The following is a 19,308-nucleotide window of genomic DNA, read 5'->3' on the forward strand; positions in this document are numbered from 1 at the left end:
GATCACTGACACTTGTCTCGATATTTGGAGTTTTGCTTTTTGATGCCAAATTCGATTTATATCTTTTTTAACCTTACTTTGAGAAGGATATCTGTTACTGAAGCAAACTGAAGAGACCCTAGGATTCTCTCCTGGTTTCTTCTTGACGTTTGTTTGCACTTGAGAAAATTGCCTGACAGATTTTGCTATTTCCTTCCGTTTGGCTACTGGAATTGATAGATTGTGGGAGGACAAATCCCACTGGATTCCCAGCCACTGAAAACGAGATTCCGGAACAAAGTCTGGATTTCGTTTTGTTTATCTGGAACCCCAGATGTTCCAGAAAGCGAACTACCTTTTTGGTAGCTTTGAGACATTCCTCGACTGTTGGTGCCCAGATTTAACCAATCGTCGAGGTATGCCGCTACCATGATTCCCTGAGCTCTCAATTGTTGTACAACCACTTCTGCTATCTTTGTGAATACCCTGGGGGCTACATTCAGACCGAAGGGCATCACTTTGAATGAGAATGTCTGATTTCCTAGCCTGAATCCTAGGAATGGGCGGAAGTGCCTGCTATAGGGATATGATAGTATGCGTCTGTAAGATCGATGGAGCATGTGACGGCTCCACGCGGCAGTAAGGTCCTTACTTGCGAGAGGGTAAGCATCTTGAACTTGTCGCAGCGAATGAAAGAGTTTAGCTTTGACAAGTCTAAGATTACCCTTCTTTTTGTTGAGCCTTTCTTTGGAACGCTGAATAAGCGACCTTGAAATTTTAGATGCTTGCTCTCGCAATAGCTCCTTTCTGAAGGAGTTCTTCCGCGTAATCTATCAATTCCTTTGACGGTACCTGATGGAATGATTTGATTGGAGGAGGATCTTGGATCCAGCTCCAGCCTAATCCTTTGGACACTATGCTCTGTGCCCAACTGCTGAACCCCCACCTGTGGCGGAAGAGGAACAGCCTCCCTCCTACCTGGAGAGCCTCATTGCTGATGGGCGGGTTGGCCACCACGCCCTCCTCTGAACTGTTTACTCCTTGCGCCCCTTCCTGCGCCACGGTGACGAAAGTAACCTCTCGCCCTACCCCTCGGTTGAGAGTAGCCTTGAGCCTCATAAGCAGGGTTAAAGGCAGGCGAGATGGCATAGGAGGTCGAAGGCTGGGATTGCTGGGGCACCAGGAGGAAAGGCTGAGTTTGTTTAGATGTAGCAGGTTGTCCTTGTTGGGTGACTGGGACCGCCTGCACAAACTGCTGCTGAGGCTGGAGTTTTTTATATGGCTGGAACCTCCTACCAGCCTTCTTCGGTTTCTTGCCAGCAGTAGGAACGGATTCCTGTTTCCTCTTAGAGGAAATGCCCCACCTAGCTCTAAGGCTCTGGTTGAGTCCTAGCAGCTTCGTGATGAACTTCGTTCACTGCTGACTCTGGGAAGAGGTCCGCTCCCCACATGCTGGCAGTCAAGAGTCTATTAGGCTCGTCTCCTGATAGTACACTCCTGAACAACATGCTTCCGACAGTTCTTCCCTGGCTTGGAGGAAAAGTCAAAAGCGTCTAGCAGAACCGTGTGAAATTGTGATTTCGCTAAGATCTTGAATAGCGGTTCGTTCGCATAAGACAGCGCAGCCATTTCCGTGACTATGATAGAGTTAAGGGACCTGCCAAACCTAGTTCGCGCATCGAACTCTGCCTGGATTAGGGAGTCCGGCAGCCTAGGCAACTTCTCACCGAACTGGTCCATAGCGCAGTCCGGCTTGAGTTTACCCTGCGTGAAAGTAGCTGGCAGGTTTTCCCATAACTCTCCGAAGGCGGGAAAGAGTGGAGAGGTGGACTCCGACTCTCTCAACTGCGGAAGGGGCTCATCCTTGAGGACTGCCTGAAGAGCCTTCTCCACCACCAATTTCGTGGCGAACGGGAAGACGAGACCTCCTCTTCCGTGGCGAAAATAGTGAAGGGGCTCTTATAGGCTTGGAGTTTAGTATTAGTGCACTCCCAGTCTCAAGGCAGTGAACCCATTCCCGTTGGGCGTGGTCTCTACTGTAGAGGACAGACTCCTTCGAGATCTTGTCCTCCCCTTGTAAGAGCCGTTGGTGTCAGCCTAGCATACCCGATGAAAGGCTGTGACAGACCCGGAGGATAGAACTCGAAGTCCTCAATCCTTCGAGTGCCAACTCCGGGATCGAAATCATCCCGTCCTTAAAGGGAGCGTAGGCCGCTACTCTCCATGGATTCTCCATAGAGAAAGTTGGCAGAGAGTCGTAAGACGGGAGTTGGAGGATCCCCGTGCTAGAAGCAGGGGATACTGGGGGAGGAGCCTGGGATAGCCCCAGTCATCCGATCCTCAGTCTCTCTTACTCTATTCGAGAGTTCCTGACGGTCTGTCCAGTTGAGACAGAGTGCTCGACAATTGTGCGAACATCTGCTCAAAAAAGCGGGTTCCCCAAGCTGAGATTTGAGAACCAACCATCACTCCTACCTGCTCCATCATTCCTGGTGAGACAGGAGAAGGAACGCAGGAGCTGGTGCTTTGCTACCCCTGCCCCGGCATAGCCGGAAGAGGGGGCAACGGAGGCGGGAGAAGGCAACGACTCGGAGGTAGCGCGATCTTCTCCTTGAAGCCTTGCCTCTAGAGCTCTTCGACTGGGAAGAGCTTGGCTTAGCCTTCACCGCGTCGGCGTAAGAAGTCGATGAACTTTCCTAGCCGAGAAGACGAAGACGACTTTCTAGAAGTCGACTTAGACAGAGTCCTTCGGTTCTCTCTTTCCCTTCTCCTTAGGAGGTACAGAGAGAGCGGGAGTGCGGCTAGGATCTCAGATCCCGGAAAGCCTTGGAAAGGATGCGGAAGAAGAAGGGACAGGAGAGATCCAGAGCGCCCAAGGAAGACCTTGGGCGCCCGACAAACCTACCTCAACCAACAAATCCTCACTCACTACCGCCATCGGCTCTCAGGTTCAGGTCAGGCCGGGCGAACGTCCGGGACTGGCTCCTGGGCGGCTACGAGCCCCAACGACTGCTGGAGATCTTGCTGGATGGCGGCTATTACGGGGCGGCGGACAAGGGGTCGACGTAGCCCCGTCGACTTGCCCGCAGGGAAGATCTGGATGGCCAGCTTTCTATCCAGTATGTAGGGCTGGCCCTTGGCGGCGTTCTTTCCAAAGCGCCTACCGCTACCCACGCTTTCAGAGTGGCGAGGGCGACTTCCCTCACACCGCTAGCCTGAAAGAAAGGCTGAATTAGCTACCAATTGCGGACAGGGTTAACAAACTTACGAACTAAAAGTGTTAGTAAATTGAAAAATAACCTTATAATGGTCTTACCCCATCAACCAGCTGACCGACCAGGTCGTAGCAAATGGTGCAGGCCTCGGGATGCCAGACGATGGACTCGTTGAACAGGGTGGCACAAGGGGCGTGAGACCTGCACTCATCGTGTCCGCAGGGGTCATGCAGCGTCGCATTGCAAGCGAGGACCTGACAGTTGGTAGCCTGTAAGTGGAAACGTACATGAGTACAGAGTAAACACTTACAGCCTAACATATGCTCCGCTGGTGCCGGAGCGATAAAGTTAGATGAAACCAGAGCCCTGCTAAAATACGTGTGGTAACCATGTTGGAAGAAAGGCTATGGCTCCGCCAGTGGCGAGGCACAGATCAACCAACTAGGAGTGGTGGTAAAGGAAACCACAACGTAAAATGGCGGGGATGGTTGATAACATAATTATGTAAAACACAATTCATTGTAAAATATCTTAAATTAGGGTATATATCCTTAACATAGTACAGTAACAACATCAAAACCAACTTCTCTCCACCCGTCTACTAAAAGAGTGCGTAGGTAAGGGTAAAGCTCCCTTCCGGTAGCGGGGGAGAGATATAAGGATATAGTAGGCAAGCAAACGACCATCCATAGTACCCACCCTACCCGCTAGTGGAGCCAATAACCTATAACCAAAGGGGCCCCGGCTGCGACGGAAGGCTCCTTTCGTATCGAAAGGGAGGTGGCTGATTAATGGGTATGGGGGGGAGGGGGAAAGGAGGTCCCGGTGAAACACGCGGGAGCGAGGAAAGGGGGAAGGGATGGCCTACTACCTCCCCCACCTCACCAACTACCCGTATAGGAGACCCGGTTACCTCATAGTGGTCGCCCTAAACCCCTGCTGGTGGAACCCCCCGGCACCTCCGGAATGAGAGAGAAGGCTATGAGGTGTTATGACAACCCAGGGGTTCCCCAGCTCCTCCCTACATCAGAGAGGGAGGGAAGGGGCAGGGTGAGGTGCTATGGAACACGTGACCACTAGTGGCCTCAGGCCGCGATCCCCACAACCGTGGTAGGGCCACGTGAACCAAGCTGTACCAATACATGGAACAAGCACCCTAGGGCTAGCCTAACACCCTAAATAATAATAATAAAATACATCGAAAGGTGGAAGGAAAGACACTTTTAGAAAAAGAGAAAGAAGCCCAGGAGGAGGCAACTATTCCAAGAAACAGTAGCCTACTCGGAGCCAGCGATAGCCGATGTAGAAGCAAGAGCCGGGATGCTGGGCCAGAATAAAATAAAGATAGCCCTAAATACCAAGCTAAGAATGGTAAGGGAGGGCTAAACTAGCTAAACTCGATGTAAAACAATGAACGTGATAAACATAAGCCCATAAGTATAAGAAGTCCCCAGTATGGAGGACAGGGGATTCTTACGAGGCAGCATGGCCGCCACGAGACAACCGGGGAACCGTATATGACCTATAAAAAGGAAAATACTGGTACCCGGAAGATAAAACTATGATAAATAAATACTTATGAGTTACTTAACTTAGCCGTGGCGATTGCTGAACGTTCCATCGTAGAAGACGAGATAAATCCAGAATAATAATAGCACGAGAGAAAAATGCGTCAAGATGCTGGCGCTAAAAATTAAGGATGACCGCTATGGGGCGCTGCTGTCCGTGGCGTCCTCTAGTAGTAGTAGTAGAGGCTGCTTCGCCCGTTGGTATCGGCTCTCTCTTAGGGGGATTCTGATAGGTAAGTTCTAATTGGTGTTTGTCTCGTGGTAGTGTTCCACACTCGCCCCTATTTCATACCGACACTCTTTTTAAGAGTGAGCGAGTCCAGTCTTACTGAACCTTTTTTCTTAAATTTTGTTTTTTCTCTGGTATTTTAGGATATTTTACCTAGAAAGATGATATTAAGGATTACTTTCATAGGCCGACACGAGCTGAGCCCAGAAAAAATACATTTTCAAAAAGTTATGTCCATGCTGTAACTCTTCTTCCAAAAAATCAGAAATTTTTTCGTGCGATTGTCGTAATGTTTGCAACCATTTTAAACTAGCCGTTACATCAAGTTTTATATATCAAATGTGCACAATTTCCTGTAGAATACAACAAAAAATGATTGAAGGTTGTAGCTTTCCTCATTTTCAAATATTTGCATATAAATCACTATAAATAGAAAAAAAAAAACCACGTTCGGTCAACTTTGACTCTACCGAAATAATCAAAAGACGCAATTGTAAGCTAAAACTCTTACAGTCTAGTAATATTCAGCCATTTATCTTAATTTTGAAACAAATTCAAAGTCTCTAGCACAATATTTAGATTTATGGTGAATTAAAAAAAAAAAATTTCCTTCCCTCCGCGCGCGGATTCTCCGCCGCAAATCTCCAAATGTGTATGTCGCATTTTCGTAAAATTTGCTCCGTTTCATATTAGGCATTTCATAGAGTTTTTATATATGAAAATGTGCGCAATTTCATGTAGAATACAACGAAAAATAATTGAAGGTTGTAGCTTTTCTCATTTTCTAAATATTTGCATATAAATTAAATAAAAAAAAATTCGACATTCGGTCAACTTTAACTCGTCCGAAATGGTCAAAACTGCAATTGTAAGCTAAAACTCTTACAGAATAGTGATATTCAATCATTTATCTCATTTTGAAACACATTGGAAGTCTCTAGAACAATATTTAGATTATGGTGAATTTTTGAAAAAAAAAATTTTTTGCGTCCTCCCGCGTTTACGAATTCATGCATCATTTTGTGATAATATTTTCTCTGTGTTGCTTTGATCGTTTTACAATGTGCTATATACCAAAATGATTGCAATTTAGTGTACAATACAACAACAAAAATTAACTCCTTAGCTTTAACCGTTTTGCTCACAGTGCGATTTGAGTACAATTATATATGAAATTTTGTTTTCGCGCTATCATATATCGCATTATTTATATATGATTTTTTGTTCATGAAACTTACCTGTCAGATATATATATAGCTGTATTTTTTTCCGAAGTCCAACAGAAATTTAAAAAACTTACGACACACGTAGTGGGAGTCAGGTGGTTAGTACCGCCCATTTCCCGCCGCTGGGTGGGCAGGGGTATCAGGAACCATTCCCATTTTCTATTCATAATTTTTCTGTCGCCGGTGTTGTAAACACAGTTTTCAGCACCTCCGTCTTGGAATTTAGGAAACTTGGCTACTATAAGTACCCCTTTTTGATTTTTTGGTATCTTGACTTTTGAATCGGTGGCTAGGCACACGTTATTGTGGCAGCGGCTCTCTAGAGGACGTGAAGAGGAATTTTCTCCGGCTCTGCGCATGAAGCGGTATTACCCGCTCGTAAAACTTGCGGTGCGAGAGCTCGATATTTGCGTGGACGCTTCGGTGGCAAGTTCAGGATCTTGACTGCTTGTCGGAGCCAAGCGAGCGCCAGTGGCATCTAAGAGTGCACCCGGCGGAAGCAGAGCGCGCGCGAGATGTTAATCGCGCTTTAGTGAACGTCATTCGCAACAGCCAGTGGACGCCAAGCGTGCGCCAGCGGACGCCAGCAGCGCGCGAGTGGACGCTCTGGGTGGGACGAGGATGTGGATTTTCGTCGTCACCCACCTGTTTTTGATGAGACTTTGCAAGTTACTTCGGGTCTTAGAGAGACGACCTGAGTTTCTATTAGGAGTCAGCTTTGCCTTCCACTTCACAGCAACGCTCCTCTTGGAAACTTAAGACCGATAGTCTTAGTTCAGCCTTACTTCCTCCACTTCACCTGTGTCAGAACAGAGGTTAGCGACGCTTCGGTTGAAGTTGATGATGAGAAACCTTTGGCGGCAGTTCTCTTCTGACTACCAGTATTGACCCGCCTTCTTCAATCGGAGTTTGAGATACGTTTCATCCGGAAGCTCCTCGCTCTCCTTCTTCGCAACTTTCTTCTTCCAAGATCAACAAGGTCTCGGCATTTGTCAGAATGAAGAAGTCCCTTTCAACTAAGAGGCTCTTCGTAAGGTCCATGACTGGATGGAGAAAAGGAAGTCTCAGGGAAAGACTTCTTTTGCCCTGCCACCTTCGAGACTTAGTAGGAAAGCTGGCATTTGGTATGAGACGGGAGAAGACGTAGTATTAGACTTCCCTCGTCAGCTCAAGGAGACTTCGCAAGCATTGTGGATGCCTCGAGGAGGTCTCACCTGTCCTCTTCGAAAGTTTCCTGGTCTACTACAGAAATGGACCACCACCTTAAAGGCCTCTTTCGGACGTTAGAGGTCTTTAACTTTCTAGATTGGTGTCTGGGAGTTCTGGATGCCAAGTCTAGGAGTTCCGACTCGATTAGTCTGGGGGACTGTCCAGCGTAATGTCGTGTATGGACAAGGCTGTCAGAGATGGTTCGGAGGACTTACGCTCACTTTGCACAGGGCTCTTGAAGAAGAGATCCCTGTTTTGCAATTTTACAAGCTAAATCTGTCTCTCCGTCACAAAAGGCAGATTTGCTCTTCGCTCCTTTTTCGGATCATCTCTTCCCCAGGCTATGGTAAAAGACATTGCTACCAGCCTACAGGAGAAGGCCACGCAAGATCTCCTCACACAATCTTCAAGGAGACCTGCGGTTCCTTCGTCCTCGGGAGTTTCGATTCTCAAGAAATCGAAGCCCTTTCGAGGTAGTTCTTCCTCGGGGGACCAGCCCCTCAGGAAGAGGCACTTCCAGAGGCAGAGCCACTGCGCTTGCCAAGAACAAGAAGTGAAACAGAAGTCTTCAGTCACCGGTTGGAGCCCAGCTTCAGCTTTTTGCGCAAGCCTGGGAAGAGAGAGGTGCGGACAAAATGTCCTTGGACATCTTAAAGAAGGGTTACCGGTAACCCCGTTCCTGAAACCCACCCCGCCCCCCTGTCCTACGACACCCAGTTGACATGTCACCTTCTATCGGGGAGAAAAGCACAAGTGCTTAACAATCTGTTAGATCAGATGATCGTGAAACACGCCGTAGAACAGGTCTCCGACCTGAATTCCCCCGGATTTTACAACAGACTGTTCCTGGTGCCAAAGCAGTCGGGGGAATGGCGACCGTACTCGATGTCAGCAACCTGAACCTCTTTGTCATCAAGCAGAGGTTCAAGATGGAGACACCTCAGTCAGTGATGGGAGCCTTAAGACCGGGGGATTGGATGGCTTCACTAGATCTCCAGGACGCGTATTTCCACGTCCCCACCTCCCCCAGTCCAGGAAATACCTGCGGTTTGTCCTGAAAGGAAAAGTGTTTCAATTCAGGGCTCTCTGCTTCAGACTCAGCACTGCTCCGATGGTATTCACCCTACTGACGAAGAACATTGCGAGGTGGCTTCATCTTTCCAAAGTCAGGATCTCTCTCTACCTGGACGACTGGCTCGTACGAGCCTCCTCGAAAGACCGGTGTCTGGAGACCTTCACACGACCTTATCGTTAACGAAGTCCCTGGGGCTTCTGGTGAACCTCGAGAAGTCACATCTGACCCCTTCTCAGTCTTTAGTCTATTGGGGATTCAGATGGAATCAGTGGCTTTTTCGGGCATTTTCCGTCCCAGGGGCGAACAACTAGATTGCCTAAGCAAAGTGTCAACCTTTCTGGGGAAAGAATCATGCTTGGTGAGGGAATGGATGAGCCTGCTGGGGACCATTTCCTCACTGGAGAAGTTTGTTTCCCTAGGGAGGTTGCACCTCAGACCTCTTCAATTCTTCCTGTCGGACAATTGAAGCACCAAAACAATTTGGAATCGATTCTGGTGTTATCAGAAGAGGTAAAGGAACATCTAAGATGGTGGACCGACCCTTTGAAGCTCGCAGAGGGTCTTTCCCTCAAGCTTCAGAGCCCCGACCTAGTGTTGTTTTCCGACGCGTCTTCCCCGCGGGGTGGGGAGCACACTGGGGGGGGAGGAAGTGTCAGGCACCTGGAGAGGGGAACAGGTGTCCTGGCACATAAACCTCAAGGAGCTGGCAGCAGTTCATCTGGCGCTCCAGTTCTTTCAGAACGAAGTCTCCGGCAATGTGGTGCAGATCAACTCGGACAACACCACAGCCCTGGCATACCTCAAGAAACAGGGAGGAACCCACTCTTGATCCCTGTTCTTCCTTGCAAAAGAGATCCTGTTATGGGCGAAGGCACACGACGTCTCTATCCTGACAAGATTCATATCAGGAGTAGAAAACGTCCGTGCAGATCTGCTCAGTCGACAAGGTCAACTTCTGCCGACGGAGTGGACCCTTCATCAGGAAGTATGCCAGAGGTTGTGGAAGTTATGGGATGTCCTCAGGTCGTAGACATCTTCGCAACTTCCAGGACAACGACTCCCGCTGTACTGCTCACCAGTTCTAGACCCAGGAGCAGTAGCAGTAGACGCCCTTCTTTGGGACTGGACGGGACTAGACTTACATGCCTCTTTCCCCCTTGCCCCTCCCCCTTAGATCCTAGGTGGAAGTAATAAGGAAATTCGCGGCATCAGAGGGAACGGGATGACTCTCATCGCCCCCTTCTGGCCAGCGACCGACTGGTTCACAGAGGTCATGTCTTTTCTAGTAGACTTTCCGAGGACTCTGCCTCCAAGGATAGATCTACTCAAACAGCCCCACTTCGAGAGGTATCACAAAAACCTCCCCGCTCTGAGTCTGACTGCGTTCAGACTATCCAGAAGTTGGCCAGAGCGAGGGGTTTTTCAAGACCTGTGGCGAAAGCGATCGCAACGGCAAGGAGACCTTTTTCTATTGCCGTATACCAATCCAAGTGGGCTGTTTTTCGGAGCTGGTGCAGGAAGAAAGGCATTTCCTCCACCTCTACCTCTGTGAGCCAGATCGCAGACTTCCTTCTCTACTTGAGGAATGAAGTTCGCTTAGCGGTGCCTACGATAAAAGGCTACAGAAGTGTGCTTTCTGTAGTCTTTAGGCATGAGAGGGCTGGACTTAGCCAATAACAGAGACCTTCATGATCTTCTGAAGTCTTTCGAGACTTCGAAGGTACCTCAACCAAGAGTTCCTTCTTGGAACTTAGACAATTGTTCTAAAGTTTTTTGATGTCCAGTGATTTTGAACCGCTCAACTTAGCTTCGCTTAGAAACCTTACAAGGAAGACACTTTTTCTAACTGCTCTGGCGACGGCGAAGAGAGTTAGTGAGATCCAGGCAATAAGCAGCATGTTGGGTTTAAGAACTCTGATGCTGTTTGTTCTTTAAGCCTATGTCTTAGCAAAGAACGAAAACCCTTCCAACCCTTGGCCAAGACATTTGAAATCAAGGGTTTGACAGAGATCGTGGGTAGTGAGCCAGAGAGAGTCCTGTGCCCTGTCAGGGCTCTCAAATTCTATTTAGACAGAACGAAGGACTGTAGAGGACCTTCGGGCAACTTGTGGTGCTCTGTTAAGAAGCCTGATCTTCCCATGTCAAAGAACGCGCTTTCTTTCTTCTTGAGAGACACCGTTAAGGAAGCTCATTCCACATGTAGTGATAGTGACATGAAGCTTTTAAAAGTGAATGCCCACGAGGTGAGGGCTATTTCGACCTCGATAGCCTTTCACAGAAATATGGCACTCAGTGACATTTTGAGTGCCACATATTGGCGGAGCAAACTCGGTGTTTGCTTCACACTACCTGCGGGAGGTGAAAGCGACATACGAACATTGCTCGTCGCTTGGACCATACGTCGCTGCAGACACTGTTTTGGGGGCAGGAGGTAGCACTCATCCTTTCCTTTAGTGGTTAGGTGAGCTTTTAATTGTGTTGTGGTGTTGTGGGGTCGACCGCCCGACCGAGGCGGATCTCCCTTCTTTAGTCTAGTTTAGTGGAATACCTTTGGTAGACTAGAGGTGGTTTTTTTACTTCGTTGCCCTCATTGTATGGTCCAATGGTCCCTAGTCACATCGTGGGTCACGCCCCCGTTGACAGATCATCTTGAGTGCACCAGCTTTATAGGTCTCTACCGTCGCTGGCAACTCTAGTAGCACAAGCAAGACTTACGTGGCAGTAACCACGAAGCCAGCTATGCTAACAGGTAAGGAACCAAGATATCAATTATCTGCATGTATATGTTTTCCTAAAATTCTATTCTGTCTCTTCCCACCACCAAAGGTGGGATTCAGCTATATATATCTGACAGGTAAGTTTCATGACAAAATGATATTGTAATGATACAATAAAGTTTGTTCATACTTACCTGGCAGATATATATAATTTAAGTACCCACCCACCTCCCCTCAGGAGACAGTGGAAATAAAATTATGAATAGAAAATGGGAATGGTTCCTGATACCCGCCTCCCAGCGGCGGGAATGGGGTACAAACCACCTGACTCCCACTACTGTGTGTAAGTAAGTTTTTTAATTTCTGTCGGACTTCGGAAAATACAGCTATATATATATCTGCCAGGTAAAAGTATGAACAAACTTTATTGTATCATTACAATATCATTTTTTTTTCATTTCTGATGGTTGCATACTAAACTTCAGGCAATGGCAAAAAAAGGAGCAAAAAATGAACTCTTAATCTTGAAAACTAAGCGCGCTGTGATTTTTTGAAAAAAAATATTTTTCCGCTTCAGCACTCACTCCAAGACCCCCTCAGCATACGGGAGACGATTTTTATTATACCCCTTCGGCGTAAGAGTGTTAATATTAAATTCAATTAATATGCAAACCCACTTTTTGTGATAGCCTTTATAGCTGCCTTTCTACTTAGTGTTAAGAGTTGGCGGCAAAGGTATGCCAACATCTTTATTATTTACATACTTTCGCCATTTAACGTGAGGACGAGACATGTATTTAACATGAGTGATGTTGATCCACGAGACATGTATTCATCTGAATTTACGCTTATGCTTCGGGAATTACTGAGGGGAACTTCAGAGGTTTGTCCTTTGTTTTGTTTTTTCTGGTATTTCTCTTTTCCTTCATCCTTTCATTTACTATCAGACGAAGGCAGAAGAGGGGGCGTGTGGTGTTGGTGTTGGGGGATCTCCTCTCACTTCGGAGGGCGGTGCCCTTGGATGCCAGAGGAGTATCCTTATTACTTTAAATCATTTTTTCTTTATTTTAGACCATAGTAGTGATTGTGTTTACAGCAGTATTGGTTGGATAGCTCTTTGTATTGGTTATCCTAACCTTGGAATTGTGCCTGTGAACTCTTAGCATGTTGTGATACTGATCCTCGAGTGTGTGGTACTGATCCCCTGCTGGTAATTGTATTCATTTACCACTACTACCCTGGAGTAACGTCACTAGACGAAGCTTCACCGCTGCCCTGTGATGTTTAATTATTCCTGATGGTAGAAGTCTTGCAGAATTTAGAGGAATTGAAGAGGAAGAGAGCTCATCAAGTGTCGTCATCCTCCTCTTCGAGATCATCATATTTTCATCAGTCTCTTTTCATCAGTCTCCACCCCTTCGACTCCTAAGGCTCTTTGCCGTAGAAGAAGGTTGTCTACCCCTGCAAGAAGTCTCGTCACGGGACTTCTAAGGGTCTGTTTCCTCAACTGAGGAGGCGGTTGGGTCTTCTGCTGGCTCTTCCGTTCCTTTGGGAACGGAAACCGTCACGCTGTCCCCAGGGTCTAGCATGTTGGAAGCTGTAGAAGCGCAAACTACAGTTCGCACTTCTGCTGCTAGTCCTGGAGGTTCTGCCCTTTAGACTAGTTCCGTGTCAGGCACTCCCTTCGCGAGTCTCTGAGTGCGCGTAATCTTTGGATTCGCATGCATCCGGAGTCTTTTGATGCATCTGAGTCCGCTCACTGTCATGACTCGGGCAGAGGGTGGAAGAAAGGAGTGAGTCGCTCAGGTGACTCGTGCCTTGCCGGAGATCGCTCTCAGCTGTGATTGCTCGGTTCCCTGGGTTGATCTGTTTTTTTCCCAGGGTTGATGTGATGGCCCCAACGGGACCGTCCACGCAGAGACCAGTGGAGGCTCCCCATCCAGTCCTCTTAAGAGGTTTCTGCCTCGACGAGGACTTGGACAAGTCGGAGGACGGTATCAGCTCTCTCCAGTCAGGTGCACGCTCAGCCCCACCCAGACGACAGCCACGTTCGTGTGACTGACCGGTCTCGGTGGGAGCAGAGGCTTTGCCTGCCATACGAGAGTTTCATAACCCTCCTCAGAGAAGTGTAAGTTTTAGTCCTATCCTCAACCCGAAGGAAGAGGAGTGGAAATGGAGGAGGAATGGACAAGATCCTTCCTCAACGATGTGGAGACTGTACATCCGGTAGGACCCACGAAAGGTCCCTCCAGGAACGCAGTTCCCCGATGCTGAATCCTACGGAGAGCACTCTGCAGGATCCCTCCATTCAACCTCGCCCCTCCCATAGCCATAGGAAGAGAGGGAATGGGGGAGGGGCAGCCATCAACTTGCGGTGACGGCTGCTCTGAGAGTCTAGGAAAACGTTACCGTCTGGAGAAAACGTTTTTCTGGGGAAAGTTACAAAACTCGTACTGCAGGCGAAATGTCTGCCACCACCGAGGCCAGTCGGTCACTGTGACAAGAGGGAGCCGATACCATCATCCGACGCATCCCAGTCCTTGTTGAGGCTGAAAGCTCTCGAGAACCGAAGGGGAGCCTACACCGGTCTCTGCATGCGTGGTCCAGCGGGACCTTCACATGAGCATCGGTGATGGTCACTCCACAAGTCTAGGAAAGCATCATCGTCCTTGCCAGCCCCCCACATGATCTCCTCCAACCACTTGAGCATATGATCTATTCGGTCCCAAGACCGAACCAGGCTCATAGGCTCTCCTCGCGGTCACTCCTATTCGCCTCGCTCCTCCCGGTGTAGCCCGAGGAGGCTGAAGGGGGACAAGGTTGAGGGAGACCTGACACTCCTACCCTGCCTACCAGCAGAACCGGTAGGTGGCTGGGAGACTGCAGGCGATCAGCAACCCGTGGTGGTGATCGCCAGTATGGCTGGGAGGACTGCAGGCGATTGTCAACCCCCCGTGGTGGTGATCGAGCTGCAGGTCTGGACCTGCGGTCTCCTTACGGAGAAGCGTTGGACCGAGGATGGTAGCGTCAGTCTCGTGCATCAGGGGAGCTGCTACCAGCCATGCGAGCCGTCCAGTTGCAATGGGAGCGACGGTCGGGTGACTGGTAGTGTCCACTAACACGGTGAGAGCGAGTGATTGCCGGACCTGATGGAGCAGCAGTGGAGAGAACACTTCTCTGAGGAGGGTTATGAAACTCTCGTATGGCAGCAAAGCCTCTGCTCCCACCGAGACCGGCCAGTCACACGAACGTGGCTGTCGTCTGGGTGGGGCTGAGCGTGCACCTGACTGGAGAGAGCTGATACCGTCCTCCGACTTGTACAAGTCCCTCTGTCGAGGCAGAAACCTCTTAAGAGGACTGGATGGGGAGCCTCCACTGGTCTCTGCGTGGACGGTTCCCGTGGGGCCTCACATCAACCCTGGGAACAGATCAACCCAGGGAACCGAGCAATCACAGCGAGAGCGATCTCCGGCAAGGCACGAGTCACCTGAGCGACTCACTCCTTTCTTCCACCCTCTGCCCGAGTCATGACATGAGCGGACTCAGCATCAAAGACTCCGGATGCATGCGAATCCGAAGATTACGCGCACTCAGAGACTCGCGAAGGAGCGCCTGACACGGAACTAGTCTAAAGGGCAGAACCTCCAGGACTAGCAGCAGAAGTGCGAACTGTAGTTTGCGCTTCTACAGCTTCCAACATGCTAGACCCTGGGGACAGCGTGACGGTTTCCGTTCCCAAAGGAACGGAAGAGCCAGCAGAAGACCCAACCGCCTCCTCAGTTGAGGAAACAGACCCTTAGAAGTCCCGTGACGAGACTTCTTGCAGGGGTAGACAACCTTCTTCTACGGCAAAGAGCCTTAGGAGTCGAAGGGGTGGTGAGACTGATGAAAAGAGACTGATGAAAATATGATGATCTCGAAGAGGAGGATGACGACACTTGATGAGCTCTCTTCCTCTTCAGTTCCTCTAAATTCTGCAAGAACTTCTACATCAGGATAATTAAACATCACAGGGCAGCGGTGAAGCTTCGTCCAGTGACGTTACTCCAGGGTAGTAGTGGTAAATGAATATAATTACCAGCAGGGGATCAGTACACACACTCGAGGATCAGTATCACAACATGCTAAGAGTTCACAGGCACAATTCCAAGGTTAGGATAACCAATACAAAGAGCTATCCAACCAATACTGCTGTAAACACAATCACTACTATTGGTCTAAAATAAAGAAAAAATGATTTAAAGTAATAAGGATACTCCTCTGGCATCCAAGGGCACCGCCCTCCGAAGTGAGAGGATGATGGTATCGGCTCCCTCTTGTCACAGTGACCGACTGGCCTCGGTGGTGGCAGACTTTCGCCTGCATACGAGTTTTGTAACTTTCCCCAGAAAAAAGCGTTTTCTCCAGACGGTAACGTTTTCCTAGACTCTCAGAGCAGCCGTCACCGCAGGTTGATGGCTGCCCCTCCCCCATTCCCTCTCTTCCTATGGCTATGGGAGGGGCGAGGGTGAATGGGAGGGATCCTGCAGAGTGCTCTCCGTAGGATTCAGCATCGGGGAACTGCGTTCCTGGAGGGACCTTCGGGTCCTACCGGATGTACGTCCACATCGTTGAGGAAGGATCTTGTCCATTCCTCCTCCATTTCCACTCCTCTTCCTTCGGGTTGAGGATAGGACTAAAACTTACACTGGCTGGTCGGGCGATTGATGCGGTAAGCTTACACATAGAGCTTCCTTTCCGTTTCTTATCAGAATCATAGAAGCAATCCCGCCCCTTCCTCTAGCAAGGGGAGGAAGGACTGGCAATAATGCAAACCCTTCCCAGAACTTTGCATTAATGCCTCCGACTGTAAATATTCTTCAATGCCCATTTTTAGACGAGTTACAATTACTCAATCATTTCAAAAAGGCCTGAATCTGACTCTTGATCATGCAGCTCCTATACTCCGATCAAGTTGTGAGAGGCAGGGCACTACTCCTCGCTCTTACGACCAGGAGTGTCAGAATCATAGAAGCAATCCCGCTCCTTCCTCTAGCAGGGGGAGGAAGGTGACTGACAATAATGCAAACCCTTCCCAGAACTTTGCATTAATGCCTCCGACTCTATCGAAAAGGCCCAGAAATCTGACTCTTGATCATGCAGCTCCTATACTCTGATCAAATTGTCAGAGTCAGGGCACTCCTTCTCGATCTTATGACCAGGAGTAGCCACCTAGGTGCATAGAACTCCTGTCAGTTCTAGAGGCTCACTCATATTCCTCCCACCAATCAGTGAGTCTTCCTTATGTAAAAGACCAAGGGTTTGTATATCGTGTAGTTACAAATCAATCTGAACCTGGGCCGAAAGGCAAAGTGGAGTGTTTACATCCGGGCAGGCTGGCCTACCCGCCTCCCACACCGGTAGTTAACTGCCTAACCACCTTGTTCAAGAATTTAACGGCCGTAATTCCAGCTACGCTGAAGGTAATTCCTTATGTAAAGGACCTCAGGTTTGTATAGGTAGGAAAAGTACAATTTACTTTCAAAAATTGAGATATCTCCTACATAATTTTTTTATGTTACCTCTATTAGAATAATTTAAAGCTTGCAGATTGTCAAGGAACTTATTTAAAGAAACATGAAAGAAAATTTGCATTATACTGTAATAGATATTTAGCAACTATATCTAGTTCCAAGAAACCAAGTCTTTTCTAAGTGGCAAAAGTGTAGCATATATCTCTTATGAAGTTTTGCTACCACTCTTTTATTTACAGAGCCGGGGTGATACTGGAGCAAAGCTGCAATATGTTCATTGCAGGCTCATGAACTTGCAGGAAAACTGTGGCATTGAATTTGTTCACACAGTGAATACTCGTTTTCTTACAGAACCTGTTGCCATTAGTCTGGTGTGTGAAATTGCAAGGTACGTAATTAGAGTAATATATGGGCTTTTAAGTTTTATTCTATATAAAACATATTTCAGTTGTATGTGCATTTTTACATTTTGGCAGTAATATTCCTCAGCTTCATTATTTAAATGTAGAAATCATCATACAAAGGTTATCTGCTACTCGTTTCTGTAGAGAAAACGGTTTTGTAAAACAGTCTGATATGTAAAATTATGTCCAGGCCTGATAATAAGGTATTTGATCTGGGATTAAATTTTGTAATGGATAACAATCACAGAAATACTAAAATCACTCTTTCCCACAGATAATCCCACTGAGCCATTTACCACTGAGATCATATATGGTACAGAAAGTTATGAGCTGACACTCACATCTGTGAAGACAGCAAACTAACAAAATGTTAATAATTAATAAATTGATATGAAAAAGCAACATAACAATCATTATAACAAGTTAATGTAAAGAATTGTACATTGCTCTATGCAAAAATGTCATCTGAATTAGAAAAATATGACCAGCAAACCTGTGCAGATTACACAATTCCCCATAGAAAAACAAGTCGCATGCAGGAACTGAATCAATGGAGATAAGCACTATTAAGTGCAGTCACTAACTGACAGTTCGGGCCTTCATTATAACCTCGTAAAACTTGCATTTGTTAACAATTATTATGACCACTTCATATACCAACAACTCTACAGTGCTTACAAAAGGTTTACTTTTTTGCCAAGTGCTTATTGCATTTACAGCAATATAAGAGTTGTCAGAAAAGTTTGAAAGGTAAAAGAGAAAGGATCTGAGACATGGCAAAATGAAATCAATAGAATAAAGTAATATTACCATTGCTCATGTTACCAAAGTCAGTACTGCCCTTTGTGAATCAACCTTCACCTTATTGTATATTAACGACGTTACTCATAGATAAATCATACAGATTTGGGAATGAGGCAAGCACATTGTCCCCTAGGTTTTTCACGTAACTGCTTGATCACTTAACATCATCGAATGATTTTTGTATTAATATTATGTGGGAGTTTTCATTATACGCATATTTTTGTGAGGTGTTGGTCATAAATGCATAGTCAGTGCATTTAACTAATGAAAAAATCATGATATTCTAATTCATTATGGAATTATTACTTAAGATTGTAATTCTAGCATGTTTACTTTCAGATTTGATGAAGTACTTACAGAAACCTACAGAGAACTGGAGCCCTGCATACTTGTCAATTATTTATTTAAACTAAGGTAAGTTCATTTAGAAGACATTTTGTCATACTTAGATGTTATGGGAATACCCTTTGAACTGGAAAATATCTTTTTCCTGTTCAAAGATAAAAACTAAACAACTGAAACCTGCAAATATTAGAGAAGTTGTAGGGAAAAGATGTTGATAAAGTTGCTAGTATAGTTTTTCTTGCGTTGGGACTTTCTTTAACATTCAAGGTTTTTTATCACACATTTTGAAATTAAGAAAGTAGTCAGATGTCAGTTATCTTAGGATTAGTATCATTTGACAATTGAAATTATGATCAGGAATATCCAGGCAACTTGTTTTTCATAACTAATGCTCCTACTCTGGACTACTATGAAATACTTCTTACCTGTTAAGTGAGAAGTGTGTTGTTAGTCTGAAAGTTACATTTGGTAAGTTTTCCATGCTGCATTACTAATTTCCAACCAGAAATCCAGTCTTGCATTTCTTTCAAGATCAGCGTTTGGTACACAATAAGTCAGCCTTCAGAAAAAAAAGTTTTACCAGGAAGAGACTGAGATATGAAAATGTGAAATCGGGAATTGTCCTACTAGGGATAGCAATTTCTGCAAGGAGTCTGGCTCATCAGAAAATGAAAGTCAATAGGGAGTTGGTAGTGTTTTACACCAACCCTTTAAAAAATATCAAGCTAACTAATGTAGTAGCTTTAACACTGATCACAAAAACCTCTATCTGGTTGGCTGCCTATCTTGTAAGTGAAGCCTTACCCTGCGAAGTGTCTCTTTCCTTATTGGTTGAGGTATCTCTCTGCTGAGACTTTAACCATGCCTCCTAAAAGGGGTTAAAGGTGCTTGTCATGTCATAACAAACATGATTATCAGAATTAGGGTCTTTTCAGGGTTAGTGGCCTACAGAAATATAAATTCTGGAGGAATGGTGATGAGAAAGCGAATTGGAGTACATATACTTGTCAAAAATTAAATGGCT

At 46.8% G+C, this 19,308-nt stretch overlaps 1 pseudogene; it reads left to right on the forward strand.

Moving 5' to 3' along the window:
* LOC135203442 (probable arginine--tRNA ligase, mitochondrial) overlaps positions 1-19,308 on the forward strand; it is a 45,626-nt pseudogene that overhangs the window by 12,261 nt on the left and 14,057 nt on the right.

This window comes from Macrobrachium nipponense, chromosome 36, assembly GCF_015104395.2.
Source record: "Macrobrachium nipponense isolate FS-2020 chromosome 36, ASM1510439v2, whole genome shotgun sequence".
NCBI classification, from domain to species: Eukaryota; Metazoa; Arthropoda; class Malacostraca; order Decapoda; family Palaemonidae; genus Macrobrachium; species Macrobrachium nipponense.